This window comes from Cervus elaphus, chromosome 8 (assembly GCF_910594005.1).
Source record: "Cervus elaphus chromosome 8, mCerEla1.1, whole genome shotgun sequence".
Classification (NCBI taxonomy): domain Eukaryota; kingdom Metazoa; phylum Chordata; class Mammalia; order Artiodactyla; family Cervidae; genus Cervus; species Cervus elaphus.
Window position 1 is genome coordinate 30405446 of NC_057822.1, and position 25256 is coordinate 30430701.

The 25256-nt window shown below is 42.9% G+C and overlaps 1 protein-coding gene and 1 non-coding gene across 2 annotated transcripts in view; one reads left to right on the plus strand and one right to left on the minus strand.

Moving 5' to 3' along the window:
* The window catches only part of MARCHF4 (membrane associated ring-CH-type finger 4), a 116392-nt gene that overhangs the window by 39519 nt on the left and 51617 nt on the right, over window positions 1-25256 (plus strand). The window lies entirely within an intron of this gene.
* TRNAR-GCG lies at window positions 8190-8261 on the minus strand. Its single transcript has one exon. It is a non-coding gene; the product is annotated as a tRNA-Arg (tRNA).

Sequence of the window (25256 nt, forward strand, 5' to 3'; positions counted from 1 at the left end):
AATAGGTCAACTGGAATACACTCATTCAGAAAACCCAAGTCACTCAAAGAGGTATCATTGGGTTCTAGAGTGCAGGGTTTTCAATTCCATACAAGAAGGCAGGTGTACTTAGAAGCATCGGTAGTTCCTCCTCAAGGAAAATTATGACTTAATAGTAAATGATTTTGTTTTCTTTAGGATATCTCCTGACAAGAAGTTTCTGTCTTTACAGAATATACACTGACCCACCCAGAGAGGTCATCTGTATAACCTGAAACCGGTGGTTGTTTGTTTTTCTCTTATCATGCCCCGAGGCATGTGGAATCCTTATTCCTTGACTAGGGATTGAAACCAAGTCCTCTGCATTGGAAGTGGGGAGTCTTAACCACTGGAACACCAGGCAAGTCCCAGTGGTTCTTAATTTGAGCATTTGATTTTCAAATCTAAATGCTAAGCATCCTCCCCACAAAAAACTGTTCATGTTCAGAGATCCCCTGAAGCTCATTCATGGACCTTACTTTAAAAACCTTTCTTCCACACCAGGATGGAGCCAGACTCTAGGGACCTCAGCCTTCAGCTTCCCTGATTGTTCCAAGCATCTCATCACCAGTTGTCAATCGTGTACTTTCAGTTTTCTTCTCTCCTAATGGCTTGATGTTTATCTCTTGCTTTCTCCTGGTCTCCTAGAAAGCTGGTCCTGGTAACACATTCCAGGAGAAACTGGCTTTGCTGGTTCTCATTTCTGTTGCTCCTCTTGGACATCTTTAGCCATCTTTGGTAATTCATGTTTATTCATCAGGACACATAGCACACACACCTAATTATGCATCATCGTGTACAGTCATTTTGATCTGTCTAGTCCTCGTTTCACAGCTTTCTCAGTTAGAGACTGGTTGTATAAGAAGGGTCTGTTCACAGATCCACCAACTGAGGATTGTTGTTCACTGAAGAGTATTACCCGGCTTGGGCTGGGGGTGGCGTGGGGTGGTGGCTGGTCAGTAGGGGCGGAAATCTAGCCTATGCTGTACCCTTCAAGCCAGGTGCCCTGGCCCAAGTTCGGGTCTTCCTAGAGGAAAGGGCATCTTTTTCTAAATCAAACAAATGCAGTGTGTGGGACAGTGGCAGCCCCCTCTCTGATGAGCAGTGTCATCAGGCAGTCCAGAAGACAGATCAGAGGATGAAATAGCACTGTTTCTGTTCTGGCTTGTATCATGAGTTATCTTGCCTCTTCTTTTTCCTCAATGAATATAACTTTCAGTGTTCCCAGGGCTACATTCCCTGGAGGAACAAGACCTGAAGGATCTATTTCCTGTACTGCCCCATCTCCATTTCACAGGATTCAGGTTTCTGCTATGGCAAGAAGAGAGTGAGAGAGGACAGGAATGGCTGGATAATTCTATTAGCAACTTCCCTCCTCTCTTTGCCCACTTAATTCCTAGCCATCATTCATATCTTGTCTCAAGCATCACTTCCTCAAGGACAGTCCAATCCCTTTGTATTTGCCTCTTATAGCACTTCTTAGCTCTCTTGCCATGGACTTACCACCACTGGGATTTAACATTTATTTTGGATAATGCTGTAGTTATGAAGATAGATAGATGATGGATAGAGTCAAATACAAATACAAATGGGGAACACTATTTGTATTTGCCATTGTATCCTGGTTGCCTGGCACATGGAGGGTATTTAATTATATATTTGTTTGAATGAATGAGTGAATGGATGGGAAGTAGTACAGATTGTGGGAAGCCTCAGAGTTATGACTGAGGAGTTAAGCCCTCCTACAAGCACCAGGAAGCCCATTTCCTAGGCTAAATGAACACTCTTATCTTTGAACTGTGTACACAGCTCTGGCATTCCAACATAACCATTCCTCTCTGCTCTTATCTAACTTGTGAGGTTTTCAAAATCTTACTTAAAGGAAAAGAGACTCCTCTATGCATCCTTATCTGCCCTGAGAGGATACATAGTGTGGTGATAAAAAAAAATCAGGGATTTTGCAATTAGGTAGACCTAGATTTTACACCTGGATTGCCCAGTTGCTGGCTGTGTGTTGCAGGCTTCCCTGGTGGCTCAGCGGTAAAGAATCTGCCTGCCCATGCAGAAGACGTGGGTTTGATCCCTGGGTTCAGGACAATCGCCTGGAGAAAGAAATGGCAGCCTACTCCAGTATTCTTCTCTGGGAAATCCCTTGGACAGAAGAGCCTGGTGGGCTACAGTTCATGGGGTTGTGAAAGAGTTGGACACGACTTAGCAACTGAACAACAAGACTTTACACCTGGGTTACCCACCTGCAGGCTGTGTGGCTCTGGGCAAATGTTTGAATGTCTTCTGGCCTCGGTTACTTCAGTCTGTAAAATGGGTGTGATAAGATCTTTTTCATAGGGTTAAGTGACTTAAGCTCTTTGAAATGTTAACCAGAGAATCTGACTTATAGTAGAAGCTCAATCAGTAGATGCTTTTATTATTAACTAAACTGAATGCTCATGAGAGAAGTGGAAAATTAAGAACCCACAGGAGTGGGGGCCAAAAAGAGTAACTATGTGACATCTGCCTTTCTTATTTCTTTCCTGGAAAATATGGACAGGAGAATATCTTAACAGCTGGCATAATTTAGAGATGTGTTTAACATTCAGTTCTTGTGTTCCCTGAATCTACCTTTGTGTCTTACAATGGTCCTAAATTCTAAGCAGATTTTTTAACAGCCGGTTGACACCACCCAGCACGCTAGAGAGATGAAGAAGAAATCAAGCAAGGCACTGGTTGGCGATACAGCTTATACACTTACATGAGCTTCTAGATGAGATGAGCATGTCAAGGAACAGCCATGCAGCAAGCTGGCTGTGTTCCCCCAAAGGCTAATAGCAAGTCTGTAGTCTCTTTGCTTAGAATTATTGTACTTCTCCAGCCATTAAACTCCCCACAGGCATGGCTAATTTGAAAATAGCAAAACTCTGGGATGAAGGACAGAAGCCAGGATTCCATTGACCTGATTCAGGTAGGGCTTGGAGAGTTTCTTACTCTCCTGCTCCAAATGGAATGTGTAACTCCTCTCCAGAGGTTCAGCTCATTGAGTCCGCGAGCATTTATGAGTGTCCGACATGTACCGGGTGCAGTTCCCTGACCTGGGGATGCGGAAACATCACCTGCCCTTGAGGTAGTAGATATGTTTGAAGGAAAACATATTTTATATTCTGGAAGCATTGCAGTAATCACAAATTTATTTTTTGAAAAAGGAAAATGAATTCCTTAATCCCATCTCCCTAATATGATGACTTTTATTTTTGCGTGTCCCTTTTCTAACGTCTTGTTTTGAACCAGCTCTAAAGAATCCGTTTTGATGACTCTTCTTAGTCACATCATTAAAGTTTGGGGAGGAAATCTCTCAAGTTGTAAATGCTTCCCATTAACTAATTCCAAATCCGGTCCTGAGTAATGGAGTCCTTGCTGTCTCTCTGATTTCACTTCCTGCTAGTCTCCTCATTCATTTTGGTGTTCATGTGGTTTTTGCTCAAGCAGACTGCTTCTGCCTCAGGGTCTGTGAACGTGCACTCCTCTGTCTAAGACAGTGGTCCCTCTGGTCTTCACCCAGCTCATTCCCTCACTGAATTCTTGTCGCTAAGAGAGGCCTCCCTGGACTCCCTTCTAGTAGCTTCTATCACTCTTTATCCCTTTTCCAGATTTAAACATCTTCATAGCACCTATGACCCCCTGACATGTGTATTTTAAAGTACTTGTGTGTGGTCTCACTCCTCCCATTGGATGGGAATCACGTGAGAGCAAGGTCCACTTTTCTCAGTGTTATATGCCTAGCATCTAGAGCAGTGACTAGCCTGGGACAGACAGGCAGCACCCTGTCATTTCCACAGCTTGCAGCTGCAGTCAGCTGGGATATTTAAAATGGATAACCAACAAGGACCTACAGTGTAGCACAGGGAACTCTGCTCAGTGTTTTGCGGCAGCCTGGATGGGAAGGGAGTTGGAGGAGAATGGATACATGTATATGTATGGCTGAGCACTTCTACTGTGCCCCTGAAACTATCACAATGTCGTTCATCAGCTATACTCCAATATAAAATTAAAAGTTAAAGATGAAATCAACTGGGAAGGAGTAGTGGTGTTTACTTGGCAAAAAAACCTTTTGTTTCCCTGATAATCTTTTTTTTTTTTAATTGTAGTATGAACACTTATCATGAGACTTATTCTCTTAACAAATGTGTAAGTGTGCAACACAGTATTGTTAGCTATAGACACTGCGGTGTACAGATCTCTAGAATGTCTTAGTCTTGAATAATGGTATAGCTCTTGAATAATGGTATAGCCACTGAATAGCAACTCCCTGCTTCCTTCTCTCTCCAGCCCCTGGCAACCCCCATTCTTCTGTCTGCTTCTCTGGTTTGACTATTTTAGATACTCACGTAAGTGAAATCATGCAGTATTTGTCCTTCTGTGACTGACATTTCACCTAGCCTAATGTTCTCCACTAGGGCTTCCCATGTAGCTCAGCTGGTAAAGACTCTGCCTGCAATGCAGGAGACCCCGGTTTGATTCCCGGGTAGGGAAGATCCACTGGAGAAGGGATAAGCTACCCACTCCAGTATTCTTGGACTTCTCTGGTGGCTCAGCTGGTAAAGAATCCGCCTGCAATGTGGGAGACCTGGGTTCGGTCCCTGGATTGAGAAGATCCCCTGGAGAAAGGAAAGGCTACCCACTCCAGTATTCTGGTCTGGAGAATTCCATGGATTGTATAGTCCATGGGGTCGCAAAGACTCGGACACAACTAAACGATTTTCACTTTCACTTTCAATGTTCTTCAAGTTCATCCATATTCTCATATGTGGCAGGATTTACTTCTTTCTAAAGGCTGAATAATATTGCATTTTATGTATAAGCCACATCTTCTTTATCCATTCATCCATTTTTGGATGTTTAGGTTGTTTCCATATCTTAGCTATTGTGATTGATGCTGCAGTTAATATGTGAGTGCAGAAATCTCTTTAAGATCCAGATTTCATTTCTTTTGGATATATATCAGAAGTGGGATTCCTGAATCATATGGTAGTTCTACTTTTACTTTATTGAGGAAATTCCATACTGTTTTCCATAGGACTGCACCAGTTTACATTCTGACCAATAGTGCAAAAAGATTCCAATTTTTCCATATCCTTAAAACTTATCTTTTGTTTTTTTTTAAATAATAACCATCCTAATAGATGTAAGGTGATATTGTGGTTTTGATTTGTATTTTCCTGATATTGGTGATATTGAGCACCTTTTTATATACCTGTCAGCCATTTGTATGTCCTCTTTGGAAAAAGATGTCTATCTAAATCCTTTACCCACTTTTAAAATCAAAGATTTATTTTTTTTTTTTTCTTTTTGCTGTTGAATTGTAGGAGTTCCTTATATATTTTGGATATTAACCTTTTCTTCAGGACTTCGGTTTGCAAATACTTTTTTCCCATTTCATAGATTGCCTTTTACTCTATTGATTGTTTCCTTTGCTCTGCTGAAGCTTTGGAGTTTGATGTAATCCCATTTGCCTAATTTTGCTTTTGTTAACTGTACTTTTGGTTTCATATCCAAGAAATTATTGCCAAGCCCAATATCATGAAGTTTTCCCATATGTTTTCTTCTAGAAATGTTATGGTTTCAAGCCTGATATTTAAATCTTTAAACCATTTTGAGTTGATTTTTGTGTATAACATAAAATAAATGTTCAATTTCCTTCTTTCTTTTTGCATGTGGATATCCAGTTTTTGTGATGTTGTTTGTTGTAGAGATTATCCTTTCTCCTTGTGCATTCTTGGCACCCTTGCCAACGATCAGCTGGCCATATATACATGAGTTATTTTGGGGCTCTCCAACCTGTTCCATTGGCCTATATGTCTGTTTTTATGCTAGTACCATACTGTTTTACTTACTGTAGCTTTTCAATATACTTTGAAATCACAATGTGATACCTCTAGCTTTGTTCTTTTTCTCGATTGCTTTAAATAGTTAGGGTCTTTTGTGGTTCCATATGAATTTTAAAATTGTATCTCCTGTTTCTGTAAAAAATGCCATTGGGGTTTTGATAGAGATTGCATTGGCCCTGTAGATTTCTTTGGATAGAACAGACATTTTAACAATATTAAGCATTCCAATCTATGAACATAGAATGTCTTCCTATTTATTTGTGCTTTCTTTAATTCCTTTCATCAAAAATTTATAGTTTTTTCTGGTAATTTTAACGTGTGCTTTCTTTACCTACTCAGTGTAGACAGCTGGAGCAATGGTTGATATATTCCGCTTGTTCTCTTCCAACACCACAAACTACTGTGGAATTTCAGTATTCTTTGGAGGGGCAGTATGTCCACTCTTCCATTCATCTCCTTCACACCATCCCCACATGACCTGGTTATATTCTTTATTTAACTGCCTGTGGGGAAGTGTAAAAAGAGTTTACTTTAAAAGAAACAGGAAGCTGATGTACATCAGAGCCCCAGCAGTTCCTCATGGGAGAAGGGGTTCAGTGACCATAGGAATTGGATTTGATGTTTTAGAGCCAAACCCCCTGATGCACTTCCTTGACAAGACCTAATGAAAGCTAAATGCACACATAATAGTACCACTACCTTAGAAATATCTACAAAAATGGGGAAATAATGCTGTCAACCAATGGGACAAAAATAGAGATACTAAAACCCACTGATAATCCCTGAAACCTCATTTCGGCTGGTAGTGTCTCATTTTCCACTTGTCCAAAGCCCCATATATTGCACAAAAGCAATGTACAAAGAGCAGCGTGGTCCTCTCTGCCCTGCCCACACTTTGCAGGCAATGAAGGGAAAACACCCTCCATAAATCAAGGCATCATATTAACATGGATAATTTAGATCTGATCAAGCAGGGCTTCCCTGGAGGCTCAGTGGTAAAGAATCCACCTGCCACTGCAGAAAATGCAGGAGACACAGGTTCAATCCCTGGGTTGGGAAGATTCTCTGGAGTAAGAAATGGCAACCCACTCCGGTATTTCTGCTTGGAAAATTCCATGGACAGAGGAGCCTGGAGGGCTACAGCCCATGGGGTCACAAAGAGTTGGACACGACTGAGCGACTGAGCATGCAAGCATGCAAGCAGGAATAAAAAGGCTGTCTACTTCCTAAAATAACAATTTAATATTGATGCTACTTCTCTCCCACAGATATAAGGTAGTGATTTTCAGCTTACATCTAAGAGCCATCCAGGGAACCAGCTGAAATGCAGATTCCTGATTCAGGAGGTCTGAGACGTGGCCCAGGAATCTGCCTGTCTCACAAGCACTACAGGTGGCTTGAATGGAAGTGGTTTTCCACATCCGTGTTTTGCCAAAGACCAAACTAAATGCTCTCAAACATATTTCCTAGTTCAGACTTCATTCCAAGACCAAGAATAATTAGATCATATTCACAAGAGCCAAGACTGCATTTTTAAAAGACCCTCCAGTGAACTAAGAACCTCTGCTTTAACTTCCCAGGTGCCCTGGGGATTGGGGGAAGGTGGTGTTCAGTGTTCCTCAGAGGTTAATGTGCACATGAGTTGCCTGAAGACCCTGTTAAAATGCAATCTCTGACTCCACAGGTCCGAGTTGGAACCTGATACCTGCCTCTCAGCATTAAAGCTAATCCTCAGTTGTCCCTTCTTTAAAATGCCTGTAATATCTGCCTCACCTCACAGAGACGTTTTGAAGATCAAGTACCATAATGTATGGGAAAGAATTTTGTCAACCTTAAAATGCTTTTTATAACAATTATTATGATGATTGTAATTATTATTCTCAAATGTAGAATATAATTGAAGCCATATTTGAGCCCAGGGGTCTGAGTCTGTATCTGAACTTTCCAGTGTCCATCCAGGATTTCCATATTCATCTGCCTAATTGGCACTTACTGAAGAAGAAGGAATACTACCCAGCTGCCCCCTGTAGGCCCCTACCCAGCTCCGTGACCTTCCATGGGTGCCCTAAGCAATGGATGTCAGCCTTCACGGGGCTGACATGAATTGGTTGATGGATGTTACCACAGGAAACAGCACAATTCTGGGATTGAACTGATGACCTGTGTGTTAGTTGCTCAGTCGTGTCTGACATTTTGCAACCCCATGGGCTACAGCCCACCAGGCCCACTCTGTCCGTGGGTTCTCCAGACAAGAATACTGGAGTGAGTAGCCATTCCCTTCTCCGGTGGATCTTCCCAACCCAGGGATCAAACCTGGGTTTCCTGCATCGCAGGCAGATGCTTTACCGTCTGAGCCACATGGGAAGCCCTGAATTGGTGATGCCTCACATCAATTCCATCCTAATCTCTGGAAGTGCAGCTCAGATATATCTGTTTCCCAAACCTCATCAGTTGATTACACTGGGCCACCTGGATTGAGAGCCACTGCCCTCTAGGGACTTGCTACCCAGGGTGTTCCAGAAGCCCCAGGGTGTTCCAGAAGCGACTTGGTAGCTTGCTAGAAATCAGAGTCTCAAGCCCCACCCCAGAACTACTGAATCAGAATCTGCTTTTAAACAGGATCCTCCATGTTGGAAGCTCTGCTATAGGGCAGTTGTCCAGCCAACGTTTCATTGGAGTGCAGGTCCTCTATAAAGATAACAACTAGAGATTTATAGCTTCAGGGAGCACTCGCATCAGGTGGGGTCAGAAGCCACTTCTGGCCAAACTTGGGCTCTAGAAACTAGAGGGTTATATAACTACATCCCTTTCCTTTGTTATGGACAATTCTTCCTCTCCCCATCTCATCACATCCTTCACTTTCTACCCCTTAGATTCCTCTGATGTATCCAATCCCTCAAATATGTTCCCTCTGTGATGCAGGGGGCAGAGACAGCCTGGGTCCCCTGGGTGCGTGTATAATACAGATTCCAGGGCAGACCGCTTCAGTCTTCAGAGTCTGTATTTGTAGCTTTGTGCACTGGTTTCAGTTCTTTGCTCCACTTTGGTGTGTTTCTTCTTTTCTCTTCTCTGACCTGTCTCTTCCTTCACTTCTACACACACCCTAAGGCTGCATATTTCTTTTCTCCAAAGATGTAGTTTTTCCTTCTTCCACGATGCAATCCCTTCCTAGAAATTCACTTTTTTCTTTTGAATAGAGAGCTGCTTTGTGTTTGCTAGGTTTTGCAATCCTTGGCATCCCCCCCCCCCCACCCCCCGCATTCCAGGAGGACTAGGAGAGGCTAGGGCCTCGTTTATTGTAAGGGAGAGTGAGTGAGCAGGCAGGGATCCCCCCCACCCGCCCCCCCCTACAACAGGAAGCACAATTAAGAACGTTCCCAGCAGGAAGGCTGCTCTCTGGGAAGCATAGAGAGCTGTCAGGACAAGTGACCTTTCTAATCACGCCTGACATTTCACAGCCTGGAAGGCGGAAGGGCTGCCCTTATTCCGGAGGCATCGTGTCGCGCTGTGTCACCCCAGACACCTGCGTCTGAGGCTCCGGTGACTTGGCCTCCAACTGGGCGGGGGGGGCAGTGAGTCAGAGCATGCAAAGAGCTTTGTTTCCCAGGAAAAGCGAAAACATTGAGCAGGGGGCTTATGTGGACCGGGTGACTGTCTAAACCGAGGATAGAAAGGGATTGGAGGCGGAAATCGCCTCCCCAGGGATTAGTCCTGTTCCTGAGGGCTCAGGTGATGCTGATCAAATAGGCCTTCTTGAGGAAGAGAAACAGACAGAGTCATTTTCCAGTCCCTTCTGGCCCAGGGGAATTGTAATGACTCACTTTTTACCCACCCCAATAGGAGAACAGCTTTATGTTTTCTTATTAAGAAAAGCAATCCACGCTCATTCTAAAAAGGTCATGAAGAAGAGAAGTGAAAGTCGCTCAGTCCTGTCGGACCCCACGGACTACACAGTCCATGGAATTCTCCAGGCCAGAATACTGGAGTGGGCTGCCTTTCCCTTCTCCAGGGGATCTTGCCAACCCAGGGATCGAACCCTGGTCTCCCGCATTGCGAGCGGATTCTTCTTTACCAGCTGAGCCACAATAAAACGTATCGAAATATTAAAAAAGAAAGTAAAACTTACCTGCAATCCCATCACTCAGAGATAAGCACTATTAATGTTTTAAGGACACTTACATGCATAGATATAATATCTTAAAGCAAAATACAATCCCATCAAAGTTATTGTTTTGCAATCTGCACTTTTTACTTAACATCTTGAACACTTTTCCATGTCTAAATATATATTTAATAGACTCATTCTTAATGATATCACTGTAGTCCATTACATGAATGACCTTCCTGAGGTCACCTCTGATTTTAATCATGATAGAATAAATTATAATGAACAGTCTCATAGTCAAACCTTTCTGCAGAACTCAATGTTTCCTGATGGTAAATTCCTAAAAGTGGAATTGCTGAGTTGAAGAGTAGGCAAACTTGCTCTCTGTTCCCTAGAAAAATTATACCAATGTACATTCCTACCAGCAGGAAACAGAGAACCTTCTTCTCTTTACCTTTCTCAGTTCTGGGGATTACAATCTTTGCCAATTTCATGAGTGAAAAATGGTCCCTTACAATCGTTTTTATGTGGCTTTTTCTTTTTTATAAGAGGAGTTTAACATTTCTTCCTATGTTTAGTGGCCACTTGTGTTTCTTGTTTTGTGAATTTACTTGAACTTCCCCCCTCATCTTTGGGGGGTGTTAACCTTTCTTATATTTAGTTTTAGATACTTTCTATATTGATGGTCAATGCCGAAATCAGATTGATTATATTCTTTGCAGCCAAAGATGGAGAAACTCTATACAGTCAGCACAAACAAGACAGGGAACTGACTGTGGCTCAGATCATGAACTCCTTATTGCCAAATTCAGACTTAAATTGAAGAAAGTAGGGAAAATCACTAGACCATTCAGGTATGACCTAAATCAAATCCCTTACGATGATGCAGTGTAAGTGAGAAATAGATTTAAGGGACTAGATCTGGTAGACAGAGTGCCTGATGAACTATGGATGGAGGTTCGTGACATTGTACAGGAGACAGTGATCAAGACCATCCCTATGGAAAAGAAATGCAAAAAAGCAAAATGGCTGTCTGAGGAGGCCTTACAAACAGCTCTGAAAAGAAGAGAAGTGAAAAGCAAAGAAGAAAAGGAAAGATATTCCCATTTGAATGCAGAGTTTCAAAGAATAGCAAGGAGAGATAAGAAAGCCTTCCTCAGCAATCAATGCAAAGAAATAGAGGAAAACAACAGAATGGGGAAGGCTAGAGATCTCTTCAAGAAAATTAGAGATACCAAGGGAACATTTCATGCAAAGATGGGCTCAATAAAGGACAGAAATTGTAGGGACCTAACAGAAGCAGAAGATATTAAGAAGAGGTGGCAAGAATACACAGAAGAACTGTACAAAAAAGATCTTCACGACCCAGATAATCACAATGGTGTGATCACTCACCTAGAGCCAGACATCCTGGAATGTGAAGTCAGGTGGGCCTTAAAAAGCATCATAAATTCTTAGAAAGCATTTATTTTGGCATAAGGTGTGAACTAGAGATCTAATTTAAGTGTTTCCAAATAGTTATCTTGTGATTACAACACACAGCTATAATACAGACTAGTTCTCTCTCTCTCTCTCTCTTTTTTATTTTGGCTGCACTGGGTCTTCATTTCCATTTGTGGGCGTCTCTAGTTGTAGCTCGAGGGCTTAGTTGTGGTATGTGGGATGTTGGTTCCCTGATCAGGGATCGAACCCCAGGCCCTCTGCATTGGGAGTGCAGTCTTAACCACTGGACCACCAGGGAAGTCCCCAGTTCTCTCTTTTATGAATTTATTTGTTATTGAAGTAAAGTTAAATTACAATGTTGTGTTCATTACCGCTGTGAAGCAGTGACTCTGTTATACGTACTTTTTCATATTCTCTTCCATTGTGGTTTATCACAGGATATTGAATATAGTTCCCTGTGTGGACTAGTTTTCTTACAGTCCCTGTTTCATTTGCCACTGAGAAACGAAGCCTGGGATGTGGGAGGGGTGGAGTCAATGACTCTCCTAATTGCAGTTTCCAGCCCCATCGTCTCCTCTCTCTGCAACGACTTCCCTTTCTCTGTTATTGCCTGAACCCCAAGTGCCTCCCGTAATGCTTATTTCAAGGCTCAGCCTAGAGAGGATCCTTAATTAATGGTATTTACTGGCTGATTCAAATCATTTAAATGGCAGGGGAATCAGATATCTTTGATGTGTTTCATACAATATTCACATCAGCCTTCGGAAGTCCTGAAAAATCTATGCTCCCTCCACAACCCTGAGAAACCCTGGATGCCTCTATATCCTTTCCATATCCAGGGACCAGGTATAACAGCAGTGAATGAAAATGAGAGGAATGGAGAGTTAGAGACAGTCAGAAAGAGGAAGCTGGCAGCCCTCACTTATGTTTCCTTTTGAAGTCTTCAAGGGCCACCTCCTGTCACCCGCCATTGCTCCTCCTAAGCCACCTGTGAAGTAGCTACAGCCACCTTACAGTCAGGCATAGGGAGGCTGTAAGTTTTAAAGTCTTATATCAGTATTTTTTTCCTATTTATAAAAGTAACACACTAGGCATAAAATAATGAAAGAAGTTACAAAGGAACTGATGTTACTCCACTTAAAAACCATTTTAGTCAGCCTAAAAATGTCCAGCTTTACTAATCAAGGGATTACAACTCTAAAAAGCAATTAGATACCACTTGCCTCTAAAACAATGGGAAAGTCACAAAAGAGGAACCAGTTTTACTCCACTTAAAAGTTATTTCATTAAACCTAAAAGAGTCAACTTTACAGATAATCAAAGGATGCAACTTAAAACCACAATTAGATACTATTTACTCCCAATAAACTCATCACAATTTAAGAAATTATAAGTACTGCTAAGCAGAATGTGGTAAGGCAAGTACTTTATATGGGTAGAAAAATAAATGGAGAGGATGTTTCTGGAATGGAATTTTCCAGGAAGAAGCAAGAATCTTACAAATGTCCATACCCTACTGTCTCTTAATCTTACTTTTAGAAAACTCTACTAAAAATGCTTATCATGTAGTTGTTTATTAAAACAAAAATGTGAGAAAAATTGTTCTAGGACATGAAAAACACTGGAAGTTCAGCCACGGTATGGATTATTATGAAATCATTACCAATAATATTATTGTGGATTAATTAGTGACATGGGCTATAATCCTGAAACTAATAAGTATCCAGGGTTTGATTTCAAATTTTATTTTAAATTAAATTTTTAGAAGAAAAAGATTAGAAGAGAGATGATAAAGTGTTAGCAGTAGTTATCTCTAGGTGTTTGGGCTACAGGAAGCATTTTCCTTCCTTCAGTTCAGTTGAGTCGCTTAGTGACTCTTTGTGACCCCATGAACCTCAGCACGCCAGGCCTCCCTGTCCATCACCAACTCCTGGAGCTTACCCAAACTCATGTCCATTGAGTCAGTGATGCCATCCAACCATCTCATCCTCTGTTGTCCCCTTTTCTTCTGCCCTCAATCTTTCCCAGCATCAGGGTCTTTTCTAATGAGTCAGTTCTTGGCATCAGGTGGCCAAAGTATTGGAGTTTCAGCTTCAACATCAGTCCTTCCAGTGAACACCCAGGACTGATCTCCTTTAGGATGGATTGGTTGGATCTCCTTGCAGTCCAAGGGACTCTCAAGAGTCTTCTCCAACACCACAGTTCAAAAGCATCAATTCTTCAGTGCTCAACTTTCTTCACGGTCCAACTCTCACATCCATACATGACTACTGGAAAAACCATAGCCTTGATTAGATGGACCTTTGTTGACAAAGTAATGTCTCTGCTTTTTAATATGCTGTCTAGGTTGGTCATAACTTTCCTTCCAAGGAGTAAACATCTTTTAATTTCATGGCTGCAGTTACCATCTGCAGTGATTTTGGAGCACAAAAAATCAAAGTCTGACACTGTTTCCACTGTCTCCCCATCTATTTCCCATGAAGTGTTGGGACCAGATGCCATGATCTTAGTTTTCTGAATGTTGAGTTTTAAGCCAACTTTTTCACTCTCCTCTTTCACTTTCATCAAGAGGCTTTTTAGTTCCTCTTCACTTTCTGCCATGAGGGTGGTGTCATCTGCATATCTGAGGTTATTGATATTTCTCCCAGCAATCATGATTCCAGCTTGTGCTTCTTCCAGCCCAGCGTTTCTCATGATGTACTCTGCATATAATTTAAATAAGCAAGGTGACAATATACAGCCTTGATGTACTCCTTTTCCTATTTGTAACCAGTCTGTTGTTCCATGTCCAGTTCTACCTATTGCTTCCTGACCTGCATATAGGTTTCTCAAGAGGCAGGTCAGGTGGTCTGGTATTCCCATCTCTTTCAGAATTTTCCACAGTTTATTGTGATCCACACAGTCAAAGGCTTTGGCATAGTCAATAAAGCAGAAATAGATGTTTTTCTGGAATTCTCTTGCTTTTTCGATGATCCAGTGGATGTTGTCAATTTGATCTCTGGCTCCTCTGCCTTTTCTAAAACCAGCTTGAACATCTGGAAGTTCACGGTTCATGTATTGCTGAGGCCTGGTTTGGAGAATTTTGAGCATTACTTTACTAGTGTGTGAGATGAGTGCAATTGTGAGGTAGTTTGGACACTCTTTGGCGTTGTCTTTCTTTGGGATTGGGATGAAAACTGGCCTTTTCCAGTTCTGTGGCCACTGCTGAGTTTTCCAAGTTTGCTGGTATATTGAGTGCAGCACCTTCACAGCATCATCTTTCAGGATTTGAAATAGCTCAACTGGAATTCCATCACCTCCACTAGCTTTGTTCATGGTGATGCTTCCTAAGGCCCACTTGACTTCACATTCCAGGATGTCTGGCTGTAGGTGAGTGATCACACCGTTATTATCTGGGTCGTGAAGATCTTTTTTGTACAGTTCTTCTGTGTATTCTTGCCACCTCTTAATATCTTCTGCTTCTGTTAGGTCCCTACCATTTCTATCCTTTATTGAGCCCATCTTTGCATGAAATGTTCCCTTGGTATCTCTAATTTTCTTGAAGAGATCTCTAGCCTTTCCCATTCTGTTGTTTTCCTCTATTTCTTTGCATTGATTGCTGAGGAAGGCTTTCTTATCTCTCCTTGCTATTCTTTGAAACTCTGCATTCAAATGGGTGTATCTTTCCTTTTCTTCTTTGCTTTTCACTTCTCTTCTTTTCACAGCTATTTGTAAGGCCTCCTCAGACAGCCATTTTGCTTTTTTGCATTTCTTTTCCATAGGGATGGTCTTGATCACTGTCTCCTGTACAATGTCATGAACCTCTGTCCATAGCTCATCAGGCTCTCTGTCTATGAGATCTAGGCCCTTAAATCTATTTCTCACTTTCACTGTATCATCGTAGGGGATTTGATTTAGGTCATACCTGAATGGTCTAGTGGTTATCCCTACTCTCTTCAGTTTAAGTCTGAATTTGGCAATAAGGAGTTCATAATCTGAGTCACAGTCAGCTCCAGGTCTTGTTTTTGCTGACTGTATAGAGCTTCTCCATCTTTGGCTGCAGAGAATATAATCAATCTGATTTTGGTGTTGACCATCTGGTGATGTACATGTGTAGAGTCTTCTCTTGTGTTGTTGGAAGAGGGTGTTTGCTATGACCAGTGTGCTCTCTTGTCAAAATTCTATCAGCCTTTGCCCTGTTTCATTCTGTCCTCCAAGGCCAAATTTGCCTGTTACTCCAGGTGTTTCTTGACTTCCTACTTTTGCATTCCAGTCCCCTATAATGAAAAGAACATCTTTTTTGGGTGTTAGTTTTAAAAGGTCTTGTAGGTCTTCATAGAACCATTCAACTCCAGCTTCTTCAGCATTACTGGTTGGGGCACAGACTTGGATTACCATGATATTGAATGGTTTGCTTTGGAAACAAACAGAGATCAGTCTGTCGTTTTTGAGATTGCTCCAAGTACTGCATTTTGGACTCTTTTGTTGACTATGAAGGCTACTCCATTTCTTCTAAGGGATTCCTGCCCACAGTAGTAGATATAATGGTCATCTGAGTTAAATTTACCCATTCCAATCCATTTTAGTTTGCTGATTCCTAGAATGTGGACATTCACTCTTGCCATCTCCTGTTTGACCACTTCCAGTTTGCTTTGATTCATGGACCTAACACTCCAGGTTCCTATGCAATATTGCTCTTTACAGCATTGGACCTTGCTTCTTTCACCAGTCCCATCCACAGATGGGTGTTGTTTTTGCTTTGGCTCCATCTCTTCATTCTTTCTGGAGTTATTTCTCCACTGATCTCCAGTAGCATATTGGGCACCTACCAACCTGGGGAGTTCATTTTTCAGTGTCCTATCATTTTGCCTTTTCATATTGTTCATGGGGTTCTCAAGGCAAGAATACTGAAGTGTTTGCCATTCCCTTCTCCAGTGGACCACATTCTGTCAGACCTCTCCACCATGACCTGACCGTCTTAGGTGGCCCCACACAGCATGGCTTAGTTTCACTGAGTTAGACAAGGCTGTGGTTCATGTGATCAGATTAGCTAGTTGTCTGTGATTGTGGTTTCAGTCTGTCTGCCCTCTGATGCCCTCTCTCAGTGCCTACCGTCTTGCTTGGGTTTCTCTTACCTTGGATGTGGGGTATCTCTTCACAGCTGCTCCAGCAAAGCGTAGCCACTGCTCCTCACCTTGGATGTGGGGTATCACCTCACGGCTGCCGTTCCTCACCTTGGACGTGGGGTATCTCCTCTCAGCCACTCCTAATATATTACAAATTCCTTATAATCTATTATGCATACATGTTTAGTCATATCTGACTCTTTGCGACCCATGGACTGAAGCTCTCCGGGCTCCTCTGTCCATGGGATTTTCCAGGCAAGAATACTGAAGTGGGTTGCCATTTCCTACTCCAGGGGATCTTTCTGACCCAGGCATTGAACCAGTTACATTTTTATTTTTAAGAAGTCTTTCCCTCTCTTCTCCCTTCCTATCCCTTGGTGATGCTAACTTGGTCTTGGGCTACATTCACTGAAGTGTGAAATCCAGAAAAGTGAAGTAAGAACTTCCTATAGACCTCTCTTGTCAGCTTAATACCTCATGGGTACAAGATAAAGCTTTTAAAGCTTATACTTCCAGAAGAGAGTTAATAAAAGTGTGATGTGAGAAGGCACTTGAAATCACAGGACATGAAAAATGGCTAGGATACATAGGTAGGATTAAGAAGCTAGGTGGGTTGCCCATAAGTACCTGAAGGTTATCATGATGCAAAGGGATAAGTTATTCTGTCACCCAAGAAAGCAAGACCAGTGACTGGAAATAACTGACAAATATATATGCGTTCACCTTAACAGAGAACTATCTAATGATTGGAGCTGCCCCCAAAGTGAAAAGGGCAGTCTCAGCAAGAAGGGATATTCATTACTGAGGTCATGGCTAAGTGCCCAGATGGTAGCAAAGTGGAGAGGGCTCCCTGAGTGGTTATGCTGGTCAGGTGCTGTCTATGGTCTCATCTAGGCAAATGATGCTATGCTTCGCCCATCATAAAATGCCAAGGAGAGTACTGGGAATCACTTAGTAGTTCTACCCTCTCCCTGCCAGTTCCTCAGTTCCAAGCAGGAAGTCCCCAAAGCCATTTGAGACAAGTGGTATGGATCTGTGGATGTGATGGGATGCGGCTTGGAAATGAGGGAAATGGAGCTATATCAGTTAGCACTCTTGGTTGTAAGTGACAAAAAGCCAACTAAAACTGTATCAAGCAAAATAAAAAGTGCATTAGCCCCAAATCAGGCAAGCCAAAATGAATGGAACTGGGTGCAGCATGTCTAAAACCACAGGTACCTAACTAGCAATTTCAATTAATCTTGAAAACTTAATACCAGTAAAAATTTTCCAATTTCCATGGTATTCATAGGCTGATTCAAATGATTTAAATGGCAGGTACAAAATTGGAAAAAGTGCTAACTCATCTTTCCAAATAATTCAGATTATGCAAAAAGTTTCTTCAAGTTTCTTTAATGTCTCATATGTATTAGAGACACAGGAAGCTAAAAAAAATGGCAGGTACAATCTGATTTCAAATTCCATCCTTGATCCATGTAGCTGAGTCTGGCTACATCATGACACAGGCCTCTTTATGTGAAAGCAAGATGGTATTCAACAGCCTGGAGTTACACTTACAATTCATGAGTTCAGACTAAGATGGTGCCTTCCTCCAAAACTTACATAAAATCCTTAAGAAGACCTCCTTAGATGATCTAGGTCATGTAACCTATTCCTAAACCAATCACTGTGCCCAAGGTAGTCCACTAAACGATTAGGTTGACTTATATGTACACACCTGAAATTAGGTGTGGTGGAGGGAATTCAGCCTTATATGGAGTTCTGGGTTGAGCAGGATATGTAAAGTGGCCTATGTCCAGTGTAAGGAGTGCTCTCCTATTTTAAAAATATTTTGGAAAAAGATGTATCAGCTGCCATGGAAATCTATTTTATGTCCACACCATCTGGTAATTCTACCTCTCTTCCAGCTTGAATTCCTTCCGCTATAATTTCCATCCTTCTTGTTCTGTGCCATCTTCAGGGTAGATTTAGATCAAAACCTCTTCCTTCACAGACACGCTGTGAGGCTTAATTAGGTTTTCCAGAAACCATCTGTAAAGTGCCATGGGATCTTCAAAACCAGATGCTTTGTAAAGATATGCTGCCATTAGAATCAGCCCTTCATTTTTTATGCTTATGGGGATGGGAGGAGGATGGATCAAGAGACAGGAAGTGGAAGTCTACAAATAGTCCTGAGACTTTACTTTGACCATGATTACTATTCTCTTCCCTCTCCAAATACTTTGCCCCTGCCATGCACAAGGAGGAAACATTAAAAACAACCATGATAGGTTTGTGTGTCTATACCCTTCTCTGAGAAAGAAGCAGGGGAAATTGGGAATGGGAGTGGCAAAGCAGGTTGTATAACCTGAACCAAATCAGTGTCCTGAGGATTAGCAGCTGACTATGCTGAGTCCTTTTTTTAGCTCAGGTTAATGAGCTGTGAATGATATATAACTGTCTGGGCAGTATGCAAACGTCAGAGTCTGGGCTCCTCTGTCAACCTGCAAGATCCCCTTCTGGGGACTGTCAGGGACAAACCCTGGGAAGCACAGTGCTTAGTGGGAAGGTGGAATGCAGGTTTGGGAAGCAGAATGTAGGCCTGGTGTAGGCAGGACTGGGTACACTGGAGGGCTCTCCTGTCCCATCCTGCCTTATGCATGTCCATCATCAGCCTTCAGGAAACCAGTTTCTGTGGCTGTTCTAGGGAGCAAGCCCTGGAATCCAGCAACAGGAACTCCACAGGCCTTCTTTGTCTTTAAAAAAGTTTTCCCCAACTTTGAACTCCAATACTTTGGCCACCTGATGCGAAGAGCTGACTCATTGGAAAAGACCCTGATGCTGGGAAAGATTGAAGGCAGGAGGAGAAGGGGCCGACAGAGGACGAGATGGTTGGATGGCATCACCGACTTGATGGACATGCGTTTGAGTAAGCTCTGGGAGTTGGTGATGGACAGGGAAACCTGGCGTGCTGCAGTCCATGGGGTCGCCAAGAGTTGGACACGACTGAGTGACTGAAGTGAACTGATAGATATGGCAGATAGGTAGACACACACAAGCACACATATACACACTGTCTATCTAGATATATCTGTCTCTACATCTATCTCCAGCAAGCTGCTCTTGCTCAGTCACTAGACTGTGTCTGACTCTTTGCATCCCCATGGACTGCAGCACACCAGGCTTCCCTGTCCTTCACCATCTCCTGGAGTTTGCTCAAACTCATGTCCACTGAATCAGTAAGGCCATCTAACCATCTTATTCAGCAAGCTAGCTATCAAAAAATTTCTGTAAGCCATTTGAGAGTAAGTTGCAGACCCATAAATATTTCTTTATGAACTTCCTAAGTACAAGCATATTCCCCTATGTAAGTACAATACAGTTATCACACCAGAAATTAGAATTGATACAATGCTAAAAGCTAATAACCTCTATTGTCCCCTTAATTCTTTAAGCTGATTTTTTTTAATCCAGCTCCCCCACCTTTGTCTATCATTCAGGATATTGACATTTTTGAAGAGTGAAGAGTCCAGGCCAGTTGTTTACTTGCAGACTATCCCTTAATTTGGATTTCTTTAATTACTTTCTCATGATTAGATTCAAGTTCAATGCATAAACTGTTAGCAATGTGACCCTTAGCAAGTTGCTTAATGATGCACAACCTCAATTTACTGATAATATTACATGCCTCCTAGGGTCATTGTGAGAACAAGAAAATGAATATCTAGAGTTCTTAGCCTAGGAACTGACAAAAGTAAGCACCAAAAAACTGCTGGCTCTGTGATTAGAATCACTGACGTCACCAGCCTGGGTCTGATAGACTCTGTTCCCAAACAGATTTTCATTTCCCTGGGAAACTTCCAGAGCCCTTAATCCCATTCTCCTCACCTGCAAATGAGAAATAAGTCTTGCTCTGAGTATCTTGCCGAGCTATTGTGAGAATCAGATAAGAAACATGATTAATGGCACTGCAAAGTGGTACGTGATATGAAAACACAAGGAAGCATCACTACTGCTTTTAGTGTTTGCATACTTTTAAATGACCCTCCCATGGACCAGGAAAATCCAAAGTGGGAAATAAAATAAATTAGCATCCAACAAAAACCTGATTTCTGTGTTTAACATTTTTATCAGCAGAACTTAATTTTCAAATGAAATTTGTGAAATCCCAACACATAAAGCAGACTAAAATAGAGCTGCTCTGAATGAAGTTTGGGTAGAGATGGAGTACACAAGGGCTTTGGGTCACACTTCCAGAGACCTCAGGCTTTGAGGAGCCAGGCTGGAACCCTACAGATGGGCCCCAGATGCTGTGATGGTTACAGACTTCTCAGGGTTTGCCTCAATTTCCCCAGTGGGATATGCTCACAAAGCCATGCCATCATTTATCTTCTCCTTATTTCTGGTGCGTTTCTGCTGAAGAACTGTAATAGCTATAGACCCCAATGATGATTCAGTCAGGTCAGTATTAGTGATTATTAATTGCTTATAAACATCCTTCCCTGGAAAGAGCAGTAAGTGCCTTGCACTCAGAGACAGACACTGACAGATCACATAACGAGGCACCGGTGATGTCACTGATAGAGCAGCTGCTGTCAGGAGCCTCCCAGCCTAACGGTCACTACACCTGCATGTTTCACATCCTGAGCTGGAGGCTAAACATTCCTGTAGCCCCACCTTGTCTGCACATCGCCAAGCCTCATGCTAAAAACTCTGATAATGGGCTCAGGCATTGCTTACACCAGAGCAGGGCCACGTGGTAAGACAGAAAACTGACATGAGCCTGGTTCCCACTTTGTGACAACCAGGTCACCTTTGTTGTTTTTGTTGTTCACTCACTAAGTCATGTTAAACTCTTTGCCACCCCATGTACTAGAGCATACCAGGCTTCCCTGTCCTTCACTGTCTCCCAGAGTCTGCTCAAACTCATGTCCATTGAGTCAAAGATGCCATCCAACCGTCTCGCCTCTGTCGCCCCCTTCTCCTGCCCTCAATCTTTCCCAGCATCAGGGTCTTTTCCAGTGAGTCGGCTCTTGGCATCAGGTGGCCAAAGTATTGGAGCTTCAGCATCAGTCCTTCCAGTGTATACTCAGGACTGATTTCCTTTAGGATTGACTGGTTTGATCTCCTTGCTGTCCAAGGGACTCTCAAAAATCTTCTCCAGCACCACAATTTGAAAGTGTAAATTCTCGGGTGCTCAGCCTTCTTTGTGGTCCAGCTCTCACATCTATACATGACTCCTAGAAAATTCATAGCTTGGACTAGAAGACCTTTATTGGCAAAGTGATGTCTCTGCTTTTTAATATGCTATTTAGCTTTGTCATATCTTTTCTTTTAATTTTGTGACTGCGGTCACTGTCTGCAGCGATCTTGGAGCCCAAGAAAATAAAATCTGTCACAGTTTCCACTTTTTTATCATCTATTTGCCATGAAGTGATGACACTGGATGCCATGATCTTCACCATCAATCCTATTAGGCAGACAACAAAACCCCCACTAAGGTAATTTGTTTAAGGTTGCCCAGCCACGGAAAAGTGGATTCAAATCAAGACTCTTTGGACTTCAAAGACTATGTGCTCCTATCCTAGGGGTTATGGACCAACCTATTTTCTTAGGACTTCAGGAAACACTGTGTGCCATCCATGGCTCACTGACACCATCAACCCCTTTCACCCTTCCATCATACTGTGAGCCTAAGTATTAATATCATCTAGTTCTTATTTGTGATCTGCTATGCGCCAAGTGCTTTTCCAAGTGCTTTCTGGGTATAACTCATGTAATACTCACCATGACCCAGTGAGTTAGGTACTATTCACTTTGCAGCTACAAACACTGAGGAACTGAGAGGTTCAATTCCATGTACAGAAAAAAATATCATTACAGCTAGTGCTAGAAACTGAATGTGTGTTTCCCCCAAAAGTTCATGTTGAAATCCTAGCCCCAGTGTGATGGTAATAGGAGATGAAGCCTTTGGGAACTGAGTTAGGGTGGAGCCTTCATGAATGCGATTAGTGCCCTTACAGAAGAGACCCCAGAGAGCCCCTTTGTCCTTTTTTTCATCATGTGAGGGCATAGTGAGAAGATAGCTCTTTATGAACCAGGGAGTGGGCTCTCATCAAATACCTAATCTACTGGTACCTCGATCTTGGACTTCTCAGCTTCCCATAACTCTGAGAAGTAAATGTTTGTTGTTTACAAGCCACCCAGTCTATGATATTCTGTTATAGCAGCCAAAACAGGTTAAGAGAGTTAGTAAATGCCAGGTTAAGACAGCTGGTAAGTGTCAGAGTGGGCATCTGAATACAGGGAGTCTAGCTCTAAGAACCAAGCTCTTAACAACTGCTGAAGTTGGCCAGGGGTTAATTACTGGCTCCAGTTTACAGACAAGGAAACTGAGAGGTTCTGAGGGCTTGGATGACCTACCCAGGATCACACAGCATTCACTGTAGGGCCATACACCGGGGTTTCAGGATAGTGTGGACAAGAGGCCAGAACTTGGGCTGTGAAATGAAAATGAAATTCTCTTCCACTGATCAGATCCAGGGCTAGACCAGCAAATCAGGAATTGCCAAAATAGAGCAGGAATGCCCAAGGCTTAAAGTCCGGAGGAATCAAGACTAGGAGTAATTGACAAGAAGACACAGCCTGTTACCCAGGTCCAGGCATATTTATTTCAGGAAAATTCTTCAAGTGGGGAGAGGGAAAAATCCTAATGGGGCTTCTTATGAGAGCCTCTGGTCCCATCTTTTGGTCAGTTTAAAACTCAAGACTTGCAAGGTCTGGAATTGCAGTTAACTATTAAACATTGGAGCAAGCCTGAGGCTACATGGGAAGGACCACGTGTGGGACACTGGGGGGCCTCCTGGAGGAGGAGGATCAGATGGGCTGAGACGATGATTGCTGGGGGTCTAGATCTCCCACCAGGCCAGTGGGGAGACCCTGCAGCCTTTGGTCCCTCCTCCTCAAGAGGCCACCTTTCTTATGGAGACATGCATGTGAATGTTCATAGTAACCCCAAACTAGGAACAAATCTGTATAAGCAGTAGAGTGAATAATACGTTGTGACATATTCACACGGGGTAACATCCTACAGCAATGGAAATGTTCAAATTTGTATGTAACAATCTGAAACCATCAATAATTGTGTTCTGCCACGTCTCCATCAAGGGAATTCTTCCCAGGCTCTCTCCTGCCACTGGATGCCCCCATCAAGCTGCTTCCCAGGGGGTAAAAAACCCACCTCCAATGCAATCCTTGGGTTGAGAAGACCCCCTGGAGAAGGAAATGGCAACCCACTCCAGTATTCTTGCCTGGGCAATCCCATGTACTGGTGGGCTACAGTCCATGATGTCGCAAAAGAGTTGCACATAACAGTGACTAGACAACAACAACAACCACCTCATCTAATTAATGCCTGTCTTTCAGCCCTCAGCCCACACATGGCACTCTCAGGGCAGCCTCCTGATGAGTCACCAGGTCTTCTTCAAAGTGGCAGTGTTACATTTGTCTATGTGATTATTTTGCAAATGTTTGTCTCCCCTGCTAGACCATAAATAGCAACCAGGCTCTATTTTATTCACCACAGTGTCCCCTAGGATCTTGTGTGGCACTTGCATACATCAGTAAATATTTGAATGAGTGGATGGATGAGTGAATGAATGAATGAATACATGGAAATGTGGTCTTCTTCCTATATCCTGCTCAACAAATGGCTTCAACCTGTTTTCTGTAGAGCTGCCTCAGGGGTCGCTGTGCACTGCGGGGATCTGGAAATGTCCACTCTCCTGTCAATTCACACAGCTCCCCTTTTATTTGCTTCACATATTGGCATACCTCCTAGGATACCTTTGAGGAAAAATGTTCCGGCTACTTAAAGAGTGTTTAAAAACCACTGTTCTAGACCTTACCCTTCCTGTCAGCTATCCGTTGCTCTCTCCCATCTTCTCCTCCCTTCTTCCTTCCTCACAGAAACTTCCACAGAACTAATGCCTGGCAAAGCTTTAAAAATAGAAGCCCCTCTCACTCCCCCTTTCCCTCCATTTCCTTTCCTTCCCATCCCCCCATAATTTGTTGTTTAAAAAAAAAAGGAAACCGTCTGGATGTATTCCACTGAAAAGACACACTCTTCCTGACTAAATGAGACTGTTCGCTGATGGATCCCTCCAGCCTGACAGTCGAGCCCCCGTGAGTCACTGTGAGCAGCAGCCAGCTCCTCTGCTCTGCCTGGGGTGGATACACACACACACACACACACACACACACCCCAGAGCCACGTCATTCAGGTTTCCAGCTGGACCTCGTAGGCACACACTGAAGTGACACTTTGAGGATCTTCTAAGGCAATGGTCCCCAACCTTTCTGGCACCATGGACCAGTTTCGTGGAAGACGACTTTTCCAGGGGCCAGGGGAGGGATGGTTTGGGGATGATTCAACTGTATTACCTTTCCTGTGCACTTTATTTCTGTTATTATTACACCAGCTCCACCTCAGATCATCAGGTATAAGATCTTGGGGGCCGAGGAGCCCTGCAAGGTGCTGCCAATAGGAGGGTCTCCTGGGATGGCTGTGGGACCCACCTACTCAAGAGGAAGAGAAAGAGAGTCACACTGCCTGGGGTGGGTTGAGGCCTGAAGTCAGATGGCAGTCTGGAGTGCTTTGTCAGCAGGGTGGGTATATGAGAGAGAGAAAGAGAAAGAGAGAGAGAGAGAGAGAGGGAACAAGAAAGA